The sequence below is a fragment of the Aegilops tauschii genome, chromosome 5, assembly GCF_002575655.3.
Source record: "Aegilops tauschii subsp. strangulata cultivar AL8/78 chromosome 5, Aet v6.0, whole genome shotgun sequence".
Lineage (NCBI taxonomy): Eukaryota > Viridiplantae > Streptophyta > Magnoliopsida > Poales > Poaceae > Aegilops > Aegilops tauschii.
In genome coordinates, this window is record NC_053039.3 from 494,447,613 (window position 1) to 494,457,739 (window position 10,127).

The 10,127-nt window shown below is 51.2% G+C and overlaps 1 long non-coding RNA gene across 1 annotated transcript; it reads right to left on the reverse strand.

Annotated features, from left to right (window-relative positions):
• Positions 1–1,434: 1,434 nt before the first annotated feature.
• Positions 1,435–5,019, reverse strand: LOC141022162 (uncharacterized). Its single transcript, XR_012183180.1, has 2 exons — positions 4,628–5,019; positions 1,435–1,712 (listed from the first exon to the last, which is right to left on the reverse strand). It is a non-coding gene; the product is annotated as an uncharacterized lncRNA (long non-coding RNA).
• Between the last annotated feature and the right edge of the window lie 5,108 nt (positions 5,020–10,127).

Consider the following 10,127-nt stretch of genomic DNA (forward strand, 5'->3'; position numbering starts at 1 on the left):
TAGTAGAAGATAGGCACCGGAGGGCCAACAGGGGGCCCACGAGGCAGGGGGGCGCGCCCAGGGCGGTAGGGCGCGCCCCCCACCCTCGTGGACAGGTGGAGGCCCCCTTGACGTATTTCTTCCGCTCAATATTTTTTATTATTTCCAAAAATAACTTTCATGGAGTTTCAGGACTTTTGGAGTTGTGCAGAATATGTCTCTAATATTTGCTCCTTTTCCAGCCCAGAATTCCAGCTGCCGGCATTCTCCCTCCTTATATAAACCTTGTAAAATAAGAGAGAATAGGCATAAGTATTGTGACATATTGTGTAATAACAGCCCATAATGCAATAAATATTGATATAAAAGCATGATGCAAAATGGACGTATCAACTTTCGCCTCGGGCGAATCTGTCTGCTCCATCGCCCAGAGGAGATACTCAATGAACTCGAAGGACTGCGGCATGACTGCCGCCGAGGAGTACATCGCCGCCCTCATCACCGTCCTCGAAATCTCCCACTCATTGTCAAACCAAGTAAGGATCTCCTTCAACCTGGCTAACTTTGCCTGGTCGCCGCCGGCGATCTGCCTGATTCGCTGCTGCATCCTCTCCATAGATGTCCTTCTGAGTGGTCCGGTGCTAGCTTTGGAAGATGGGAGGAGATCGGTGGTCTTGCAATAAAGAAGAGGGAGGCGAGACGGTGGTTTTGGAATGGAGATGATGGAGAGGAGAGGGGGTGGTTTTGTAATGGAGAAGAGGGAGAGGCGAGACGGTGGTTTTGGAATGGAGATGATGGAGAGGAGAGGTTTCCCTGCCTTTCGGTCGCTGACAGGTGGGCCCCGCACTTGGTGGGACCCATGTGTCAGTGTCTCAATGGCAGGATGGGCTACATCAGGGGATACTCGTCCGAGGAGAGAGGTGGTTTTGCAATGGAGAAGAGGGAGATGCGAGACGGTGGTTTTGGAATGGAGATGATGGAGATGAGAGGAGGTGGTTTTGCAATGGAGAAGAGGGAGAGGAGCGTGTGGCAGCGATTAGGATTGGACGAGAGGGCCGGCGCGTTGTGACTGGATCAAAATCAAAATCAATTTACCCTTCAATTAATAAAGCGACCCCACATTAACTAGTCTCCCTTTTATTCTGGGTCATAATTGACCATGATTTTCACAAATAAAATATATGTTATACGTTGCAAAAATAATATAATTTGAAAGTACATTCAGATATTAACCAAACGATACAATTTTTGGTGACATGCATTTACATTTTGCTTGTCAAATACAGTACGTGGTCAAACTTTGACCCAAAATATGCAAAACAAAAAAATACTTCCAAGACCAGCGCCGCTCCTGTGACGCCCTCGATTCAATCGTACACTAATCATACATGCAAATGTGTACGATCAAGATCAAGGACTCGCGGGAAGATATCACAACACAACTCTAGACACAAATTAAAAAAATACAAGCTTTATATTACAAGCCAGGGGCCTCGAGGGCTCGAATACACAAGAGTCAGCGGAAGCAACAATATCTGAGTACAGACATGAGTTAAACAAGTTTGCCTTAAGAAGGCTAGCACAAAAGAAACATCGATCGAAAAGGCAAGGCCTCCTGCCTGGGAGCCTCCTAACTACTCCTGGTCGTCGGCGGCCTCCAATGTAGTAGTAGGCACCCTCAGTGTAGTAGCAGTCGTCGTCGAAGGTGGCGTCTGGATCGTGGGCTCCACCATCTGGTTGCATCAACCGGAAAGAAGAAGAAAGGGGGAAAAGGGGGAGCAAAGCAACCATGAGTACTCATCCAAAGTACTCGCAAGCAAGGATCTACACTACATATGCATCGGTATCAATGAAAGGGGCTGTATCTGTGGACTGGACTGCAGAATGCCAGAAGAGAAGGGGAAAACCTAGCCTATCGAAGACTAGCATCTTCTGGAAACCACCATCTTGCAGCAACAGGAGGGAGTAGAGTAGCATAAAGTGAAGTAGTAGAAGTGTTATCAACCTCGGCCAGAGATCCTTTCTCGACTCCGTGCGAGAAAGCAATCCCAGAGCCATACTATCCATTTCTCATATCCATGTCTCATCTCAAGTATCCAATTCTAGTTGTATCGATCGGGATACAACTCCAAGTGTCCGTTACCGTAGGACAGGCTATCGATAGATGTTTTCTTCCCTGCAGGGGTGCACCAACTTACCCACCACGCTCGATTAACTCCGGCCGGACACACTTTCCTGGGTCATGCCCGGCCTCGGCCAAACAATACGCCGCAACCCGACCTAGGCTTAATAGAGAGGTCAGCACGCCGGACTAAACCTATGCCCCCAGGGGTCATGGGCCATCGCCCCGGGAACTCCTGCACGTTGCGTACGCGGCTGGTGAGCAGACCTAGCTACCTCCTTCAAAAAGGCAGGTGCTTACGCAGTCCAACCCGGCACGCGCCGCTCAGTCGCTGACGTCTAATAAGCTTCAGCTGATGTATACGACGCAGAACGCCCATACTATGCCCACGTGATGGTTAGTGCTATCAGGCCAGAGGCCCCTTGGATCAAATATCCAAATCGTAGTGGATTAGGAGCACGCGGTAACAAGCAGAGACTCACGAAAGATGTGACCCCGTTGCCCCGTCTCGAGGACTTGCGACAAGGGCTAGGAATGCCCGGCCACGCCTCGTAATTATCTCGCGGGCACCCTCCAGGTCAACCCGTCTCCACATCACTCGCGGGTACCCCTCAGGGTTGACCCGCCTTTCCAAGTAACAGTGGTAAAGTCCAAGTATCCGTGTGTCCAAACATCAAGGGGAGAACCCGAGGAATCACCCCCGGTGAATTCCACTCGATGTAATCATCAAGGTGAACGTAAGAGGAACCACCCCGAGGTTCACACTTGAGGGGTTGCACGACAGAGTCGTATCGGAAGAGGTTAAGGCGGAATCACCCTCGATGACCACGACCGAATAGCTACACTCTAGGATTAACATCAAAAGTGTTGTAGAGGTCTCACCCTCGGCACTCGATAGTAACCCAGTAGTATCGAGCAACTAAGGGGAAAGTGATGTGCGGTGCCGGGGCCTGGTCTTCGATCCCGTTGATCGGGTCTTCAATGATGAAGCAGGGGCAACAAGGACAAGGTGGGGGTCACTGATGGATCACTAACCAACCTATACTAAGCAGTTTAGGATAAGCAGGTTACAAAAGCAGGCTATGCATCAGAATAGGAGCAATCAATTACAGTAGCAAAATCTAATGCAAGCATGAGAGAATGGAATGGGCGATATCGGGATGATCAAAGGGGGGATTGCCTGGAAGCTCTGCTGAAAAGGTAGAAGGGTCATTGTCGACATAGTCGATCACGGGGGCATCATCGGTCTCGGGGTCTACCGGAGAGAAGAGGGGGAAGAAACAGTAAATACAGAGCAAATAGAGGTACCACTAAGCATGACAAGACGATAAGCAGAACTAGGGTCGACCTAACGTAGTACTGCACGATATAGGTGAAGGGGGAATTCAACCGGGAATGTATTCTCGGTTCCGGACCTGTGTCAGACAGATGACCAGAGGGGGAATGTTCCATGTTCAGATAGTTAGAGGCATCTGATAGGTATGTGGGTAGCGTATTCGGGTTCGCCTCGTTTTTCTGAGCAACTTTCATGTTGAAAACATTTTCATCCGAGTCACGGTTTAATTTCTATGATTTATTTTTTAAAAGTTTTAAACATATCCTGAAATTATTATTAATTCGAAAATATAACAGTAAAATGCTTTTGTCACCTTGTGTAGTGCCAGCCACAGTCAAAGACATGTGGGGCCAAGTCAAAGTCAACAGAACAGAAACTGTTGACTGGATCAAGCAGTGAATAGTGTAAGGGTCCCACGTGTCATTGCCTCAGGATTAATTTAGGGGCTAAAATAAACTGGTTAATTAAAGGGGAGGTCCCACTTGCCATAGGTTAGTAATTAACCTAACCAATCTAATCTAATCCTAATTAATCTAAACTAACAGGTCAGCCCATCTAGCAGTGGCCGAGCCGGCCACTTGCGTGCACACGCCCACGCACGTAACCATGGCCGAGCCATGGCCATGGCACGGCCGGCCAGCAGCAGCTGCGATGAGCGCATCAGCAGGCAGCAGTAAAGCAGCAGGAGCAGCGGCACTGACGACGCTAGGCAGCAGCAGAGCAAGCAGCGGCAGACAGCATGCAGGCGGTCGAAGCAGTAGCGAGCAGCAGACAGCAGAAGCAACGCGCGCGCAGGCAGTCGAGCACAGAGCGGCCGGCAGGCATGGGCCACGGCGAGCAACGGCGCGGCGTGGCCAGGCGAAGGTGGGCGCGGGCAGGAGCGGCCAGGGGGGTGCGAGCGCGGCCAGGGGCTCGTGGCGAAGCGCAGAGGGCGCGGTGGTGCCGAGCTTACAGAGAGCTCGCGGCCGAATACGGGGACGACGCTAAGGGCACGGCGAGGCGAGCTAGGGGACTCGTCGGCATCTTGGGAGACCCAGGAGCACGGGCGACGGTCAGCACGGGATGGACGGGAGAGCCCGCAACGAGCGCAACGACGGCGACATGGCCATGGCCGACCAACTTCTACGGCGCTAGCTAGCTACGGCACGAGCACGAGGGCAGAGTGAGAGGGGAGTTGAAGCGGAGCTCACGGTGAGCCTGTAGACGTGCAAGATGGGCTCGGGGACGCTCCAGTGAGGCCGAATCGAAGACGGCGAGCGGCGGGGCAGAGCTTGAAGACGATATCGATCCCGGCGATGTGGCGATCTCCTGCTCGAGTTGCTCCTCGGAGTCGATGTAGACGAAGCATACGCAGCTCCTCCAGAGGCCTCAGCCGATGAGGTGGACGATGGACACGAGGACGACGATGGACATGGCGGGTGGAGCTCGGGCGTGTGCGGGAGAGGAAGAAAACGGCGCGGGGAAAGGGGGAGGACAACTAGGGTTCGTCCAGGGCGTCGGGGTGGTCTTTTAGACAGCGGGGAGGTAGTGGATGGCCGGCGTGTGCACCCTGCCTGCTATGGCGCCGGTGGATGGCCGCCACGCCTCTGTTCAATGAACAGAGGAAGGGGATAAGGAGGAGCTGGGCTGGGCCTCAACTGTAGCTCAAATTAGCCTAGTAGCACAGTGGGCTTTAGGTCTTTCCTCTTGCTCTTCTGCTTTCCATTTTAGTTTCTGTTTGCATTTGGTTTGGCTAGTAAACGATTTTGCTCAATATGAAACTTGGGACAAAAATACACGGCAATATTTTGGGCTGGCACCAAAAGTCTCAAAGCATTTGGGAAAGTTCAACTTTTTTTTTTTGAAATTGAAAAGGTCAAGTAATTGGTTGTTGGTCCACTGTTTTATTTAGTCTAGGCCACTTAAACACTTTGCAAAAAATGTTGGTTCACCACCAATATTACCAGCAGAATACTTTCCACATGATGAACATTTTTGTTTTCATGTCTGAGAAGTTTTGAATTTTGACTATAATTTGGATTTGAAGTTGAATTGTGATTTGGATCAAGTGAGGATTAGCAACAGTAATGTGATGACATGGCACCATTAATAGGGGATTACGGTAGCATGACAGTGGGGGTGTTACAGCTCCTCTCCTCTTAAACCACCGCCGCTCCTCTCCTGTTCCAAACTAAATCCAGCGCCGCTCCTCTCCTCTTCCATTTCAAAACCACCGCCCCTCCTCTCCTGTTCCAATCCAAAACCAACGTCGCTCCTCTCCCGTTCTAATCCAAAACCAGTGCTGCTCCTCTCCTCTTCCATTCAAAAACCACCGCCGGCGAGTGAAGGTGCTGTGGAGAAGTAGATCGATGGAGGAGTACAACCGATACGCGAGGATCGCAGACAGCGACCCTGTGAAGCTAGCTAGGATGTTGGAGATACAGTCTTGGTTTGACAACAAGGACCAACTAGCGGCGACGGCGACATCCATGGCCAAATATCTGCAACAGAGCGAAAAGGCGGCGATACTCCCGAAGGGAGTCGCACGGGAGTACATAGGGTTGCTCCTCTGGGCCATGGAGCAAACAGATTCACCGAATCCGGTCGTGAGGGAGCGGTGGTGGGAGTATCAATCCCAGATGGAGCATCCACCAGAGATTGAAGGATTGAGCATCTACAGGGTGTCGTTTGTGAGGGTGTCGTGCCAGAGCGAGCCGGTGGAGTCTTCGTCGATCGAACCCAGCTGCAAGAGGAGAAAAGCAGTTGGCCCGACGACGCTTCCTCGCCATCCTCTCCCTCGCCGTTCACATCGTCTCACGGGGCGGCTGTCTGCCGCCGAGGAATAGGAGGGGACTGCCCCCCGGCCCAATAGTCGGGCAGGTTATGAATTGTCAGGAGGAGCTTAGGGTTGTCACTATTTGCAGGTTGTGAATTGTGTTTTGTGTTGTGTATTTTGAGAGTACTTTCAGATATGAATGTCTTTTGAATTTCAGATTTGCAGTATTGAGCATATGAAGTATTTTATGAATTCTAGAGATCTATTTTTAGCACTTAAAATGTAGTTTCATAAGAGTATAAAAGTGCAGACAATGTGATTCTCAGAGAAGAAACTGCAAGTTTCAGTTTCAGATAAGAAACTGACGTTGGGGCCCACGGGTTTGTCAACATAGTTACATTTTTTAGGTGCTTCACCGTATGAGATAAATTCACAACGAAGCTGTGGAGTTGGCGGGTAGTATCATTTATTATCACTGGGGCAGCAAGTATCCGCTGGGTTTTGGGCTGCCTCGTCTAGGCTTTCTTTTTTAACATGCACAGCCCACGACATGCCGGTTTGTATTTTTTTGAGGGCCGTCATGTATCGACCGGCCTATAGACCTCCCATCCGAGGTTTTATTTTTCCTGAAATATCGGCAGCCCAATTTATGTATTTTTTTTAAGAAAACGCAGAGGTCTGTTCTATTTTTCTATATAAGAATAGGAACGCCTGGTCCAACTTTTGTTTCCCTTCTAACTATATTATATATATTTAAATTATTGTATATGTTATTATATATTATTGTTATTGTCATCATATATTTAACATATACTTATATATGTAAGAAAACAATATCCCACATCTTATTAACTTATAAAAATAATTTCTTAACAATAAAATACTGGATTTTTTGGCAACGAAAATCCTGGTGATTGTGTACAAAAGCTTGGTAAGATTTAAGGACCAATGTAATAATAAATCACTTATTATTTAAATATATTTATACCAAAATGCTCAGCCCCTGTTTATTTTTTGATAACATTGCTGCGCCCAACCCAACATTATAATTAGAATCAGCCCAGCAAAATCATGTAATTCGAGAAAGTGCAAATGACGTGTAATTTTTTAGGAGAAAAATAAATGGGTCGCATGGACGCTACATTATTTGTTCACCCAGTCCAACAAATGGACTGTAATTCTAAAAAAAGAGATCAAATTGACTGTAAATTCTGAAGAAAAAAATGGGTTGAATACGTGCCACATTTTTTGAGGCTGAAATGTGGGCCAATAGGTCGAAGCCAACGCAAGTCGTTGTCAACTTAGTCAACAAATGATTCTGACATCGTTAGCCGTTGGATTTACATCCAACGACCGGCATCCATCTTCAATCTCTCGTCTTCTTCCTCCAGCGCCGCCGGGACCACCTGCTCATGCCTCCTGCTGCTAGCAGCTCTGCTTAGCACACTTCGCTGTGAAGCGCTACCCCACCGTTGGCCAGGCCATCCCTCCACCCCTCCACACCTCATGTTCTTCTCCACCGACTGCCGAACCACACCGCACCAGAACCAGTTAACCCTCGTACACCTCTCCGTCTGTGACTCTACTCCCACGTCTTCCCATCTCCGGCTCGTTGCTGTCCGGGGCCTCGCCGTCGTCCACCACCTTGGATGGGCTCGGCGCGGAGTAGTCAACGAACAACATCCATCGGAAGTAGACTGTGCGTGCAGAGGTTGATAGCTGGGTCCACGACCGCACACAAGGAAATGCCTCCTTATTACGCGCAAAATAATGATTCCTCCACCTGACAGCTGGGACCCACCGGAAGGGCCTCTGCATTTCGCAAAAAAACGTTCCCCCCGCTGATAGGTCGGACCCACCAGCTATATCTTGGCACGCAAGGAAGTGCCTCCTTATTACGCACACAAAAATGAATACCCCCCTGCTAGCTAGGACCCACCATTCCCCGCAAAAAAAAAAAGCTAGGACCCACCATAGTGGGAGGCTGACTTGTGGGCCTACTAAGTTGACGGGGACGGAGGGCTTTGTCAACTTAGTCAATATGAACGAGTCTAGCTCTAGTGACTGTACGATGTCCATCCAACGGTGGTAGTGCTTCTTCAACCTCTGGTCTTGTTGCTCCAGCCGCCCAAACCAGTGGCGGTCGTGCCGCGTGCTCTTGCTTCCCGTGGCCGGCTCTGATGCCACGGAGACCTCACCGCCCCCTACTACTCCCACCGCTGGCCAGGCCCTGCGGCGACGGCAGCCTCACACCGCAGGCGAACCAGTGAACCCTCGTACTCCTCTCCGCGTGGGCATCCACTACCGCGTCTTCCCGTCTTCGCGTCGTCCCCTTCCTAGGCCTCACCGTCGTCCACCGCCCTGGTGCTCTCGCCGCGGCGTGGTCAACGTGGTCAAGGAACGACTTCTATCGGAAGAGTACTGTACGTGGAGAGGCTGACAGCTGGGTCCACGGCCACAGCAAGGAAGTGCCTCCTTATTTCACGGAAAATAATGATTCCTCCACCTGACAGCAGGGACCCACCGGACGGGCCATCGTATTTTGAAAAAAAAATGTTCCCCCTGACTGCTGGGACCCACCAGCTACATCTTCGCACGCAAGGAAGTGCTTCCATATTACGAGTAAAAAAATGATTCGCCCCCCTGACTGCTGGGACCCACCACCTACATCTTCGCACGCAAGGAAGTGCCTGACAGTCGGGACCCACCCGGTCGAAGCGTATGTAGCGTTGTCATTCTGGTCACGAACGTGTACATACATACTGGTCGATGTAGAGGCGCGCACGTGTGGTAGTAGATGCGCACACGTGTAGTAGTAGAGGCGCGCACGTAGCATGTACACGTACGTACAGCGGCCAGGGTGCAAGAAAGTAAATACAGCCACGTACGTACATACGGGCGGGGTCTCGAACGCCTACTCGCGCATACGTACGGCCAGGGCTCGTGTACATGGTGTGGCTGGGTCAGAACGGAGAAACTGCGTCGTCATCGTCGAGTCCATGGGAGGCAACGAAATGCATCGTGTTCATCGGGAGGCAACGGAACGCATGCTGTTCATCGGGAGCCAACCGGCTTGGACGGAACAGCCGATGGAAACGAGGCTTGCCATACCGCAGAACGGAGGAAACGGCCTTGTGTTCGACCGGCCACGGTCGAAACGGGATCCTGTTCATCAGGAGGGGTCTGGCGTACCGCAAAACGGAGGAAACAGACTTCTCTTGGACCTCCTACGGTCGAAACGGGGTCCTATTGACCGGGAGGGGTGTGGCGTACCGCAAAATGGAGGAAACGGACTTGTGTTGGAGCGCTACGGTCGAAACAGGGGTCTTGTTCATCGGGAGGGGTTTGGCGTACCGCAAAACGGGACTCCACGGGATACTGTTCATCTCCACCGTAGACCTCCTCCAGCCTCCACGGGCTACTGTTCATCCACCGTTGACCTCCTCCAGCCTCCACCTGCGACTGTTCATCCATGGGCTCCTGTTGATCCAACTCCACCGCTCCTCCACCGGCTACTGTTCAACCAGCCCTCTCCACGGGGTCCTGTTCAACCACCCCTCCAAGGGCTACTGTTCATCCAGCCCTCCACCGGCTACTGTTCAACCAGCCCTCCACCGGCTACTGTTCATCCAGACCTCCACGGGGTCCTGTTCATCCAGCCCTCCACGGGGTCTTGTTCTCCCACCGGCTCGATCGATCGGGGTATTGTTCATCCAGCGGCAAGGGCCTCTACTACCACGGGTTCCTGTTCATCCAACCCCCACCAGGAACTGTTCATCCAAACCCTCCAACAACGCTCACTGTTCATCCAGAGGCAGCATCGATCGGCTTCAGTTAGCAGCAATAGCGAAGGAATCGCTCGATCGGGTTCAGTTAACAGCAAGGGATCGATCGATCGCTCGGGTTCAGTAACGCGTAGCCTGCAGTGCAATCGC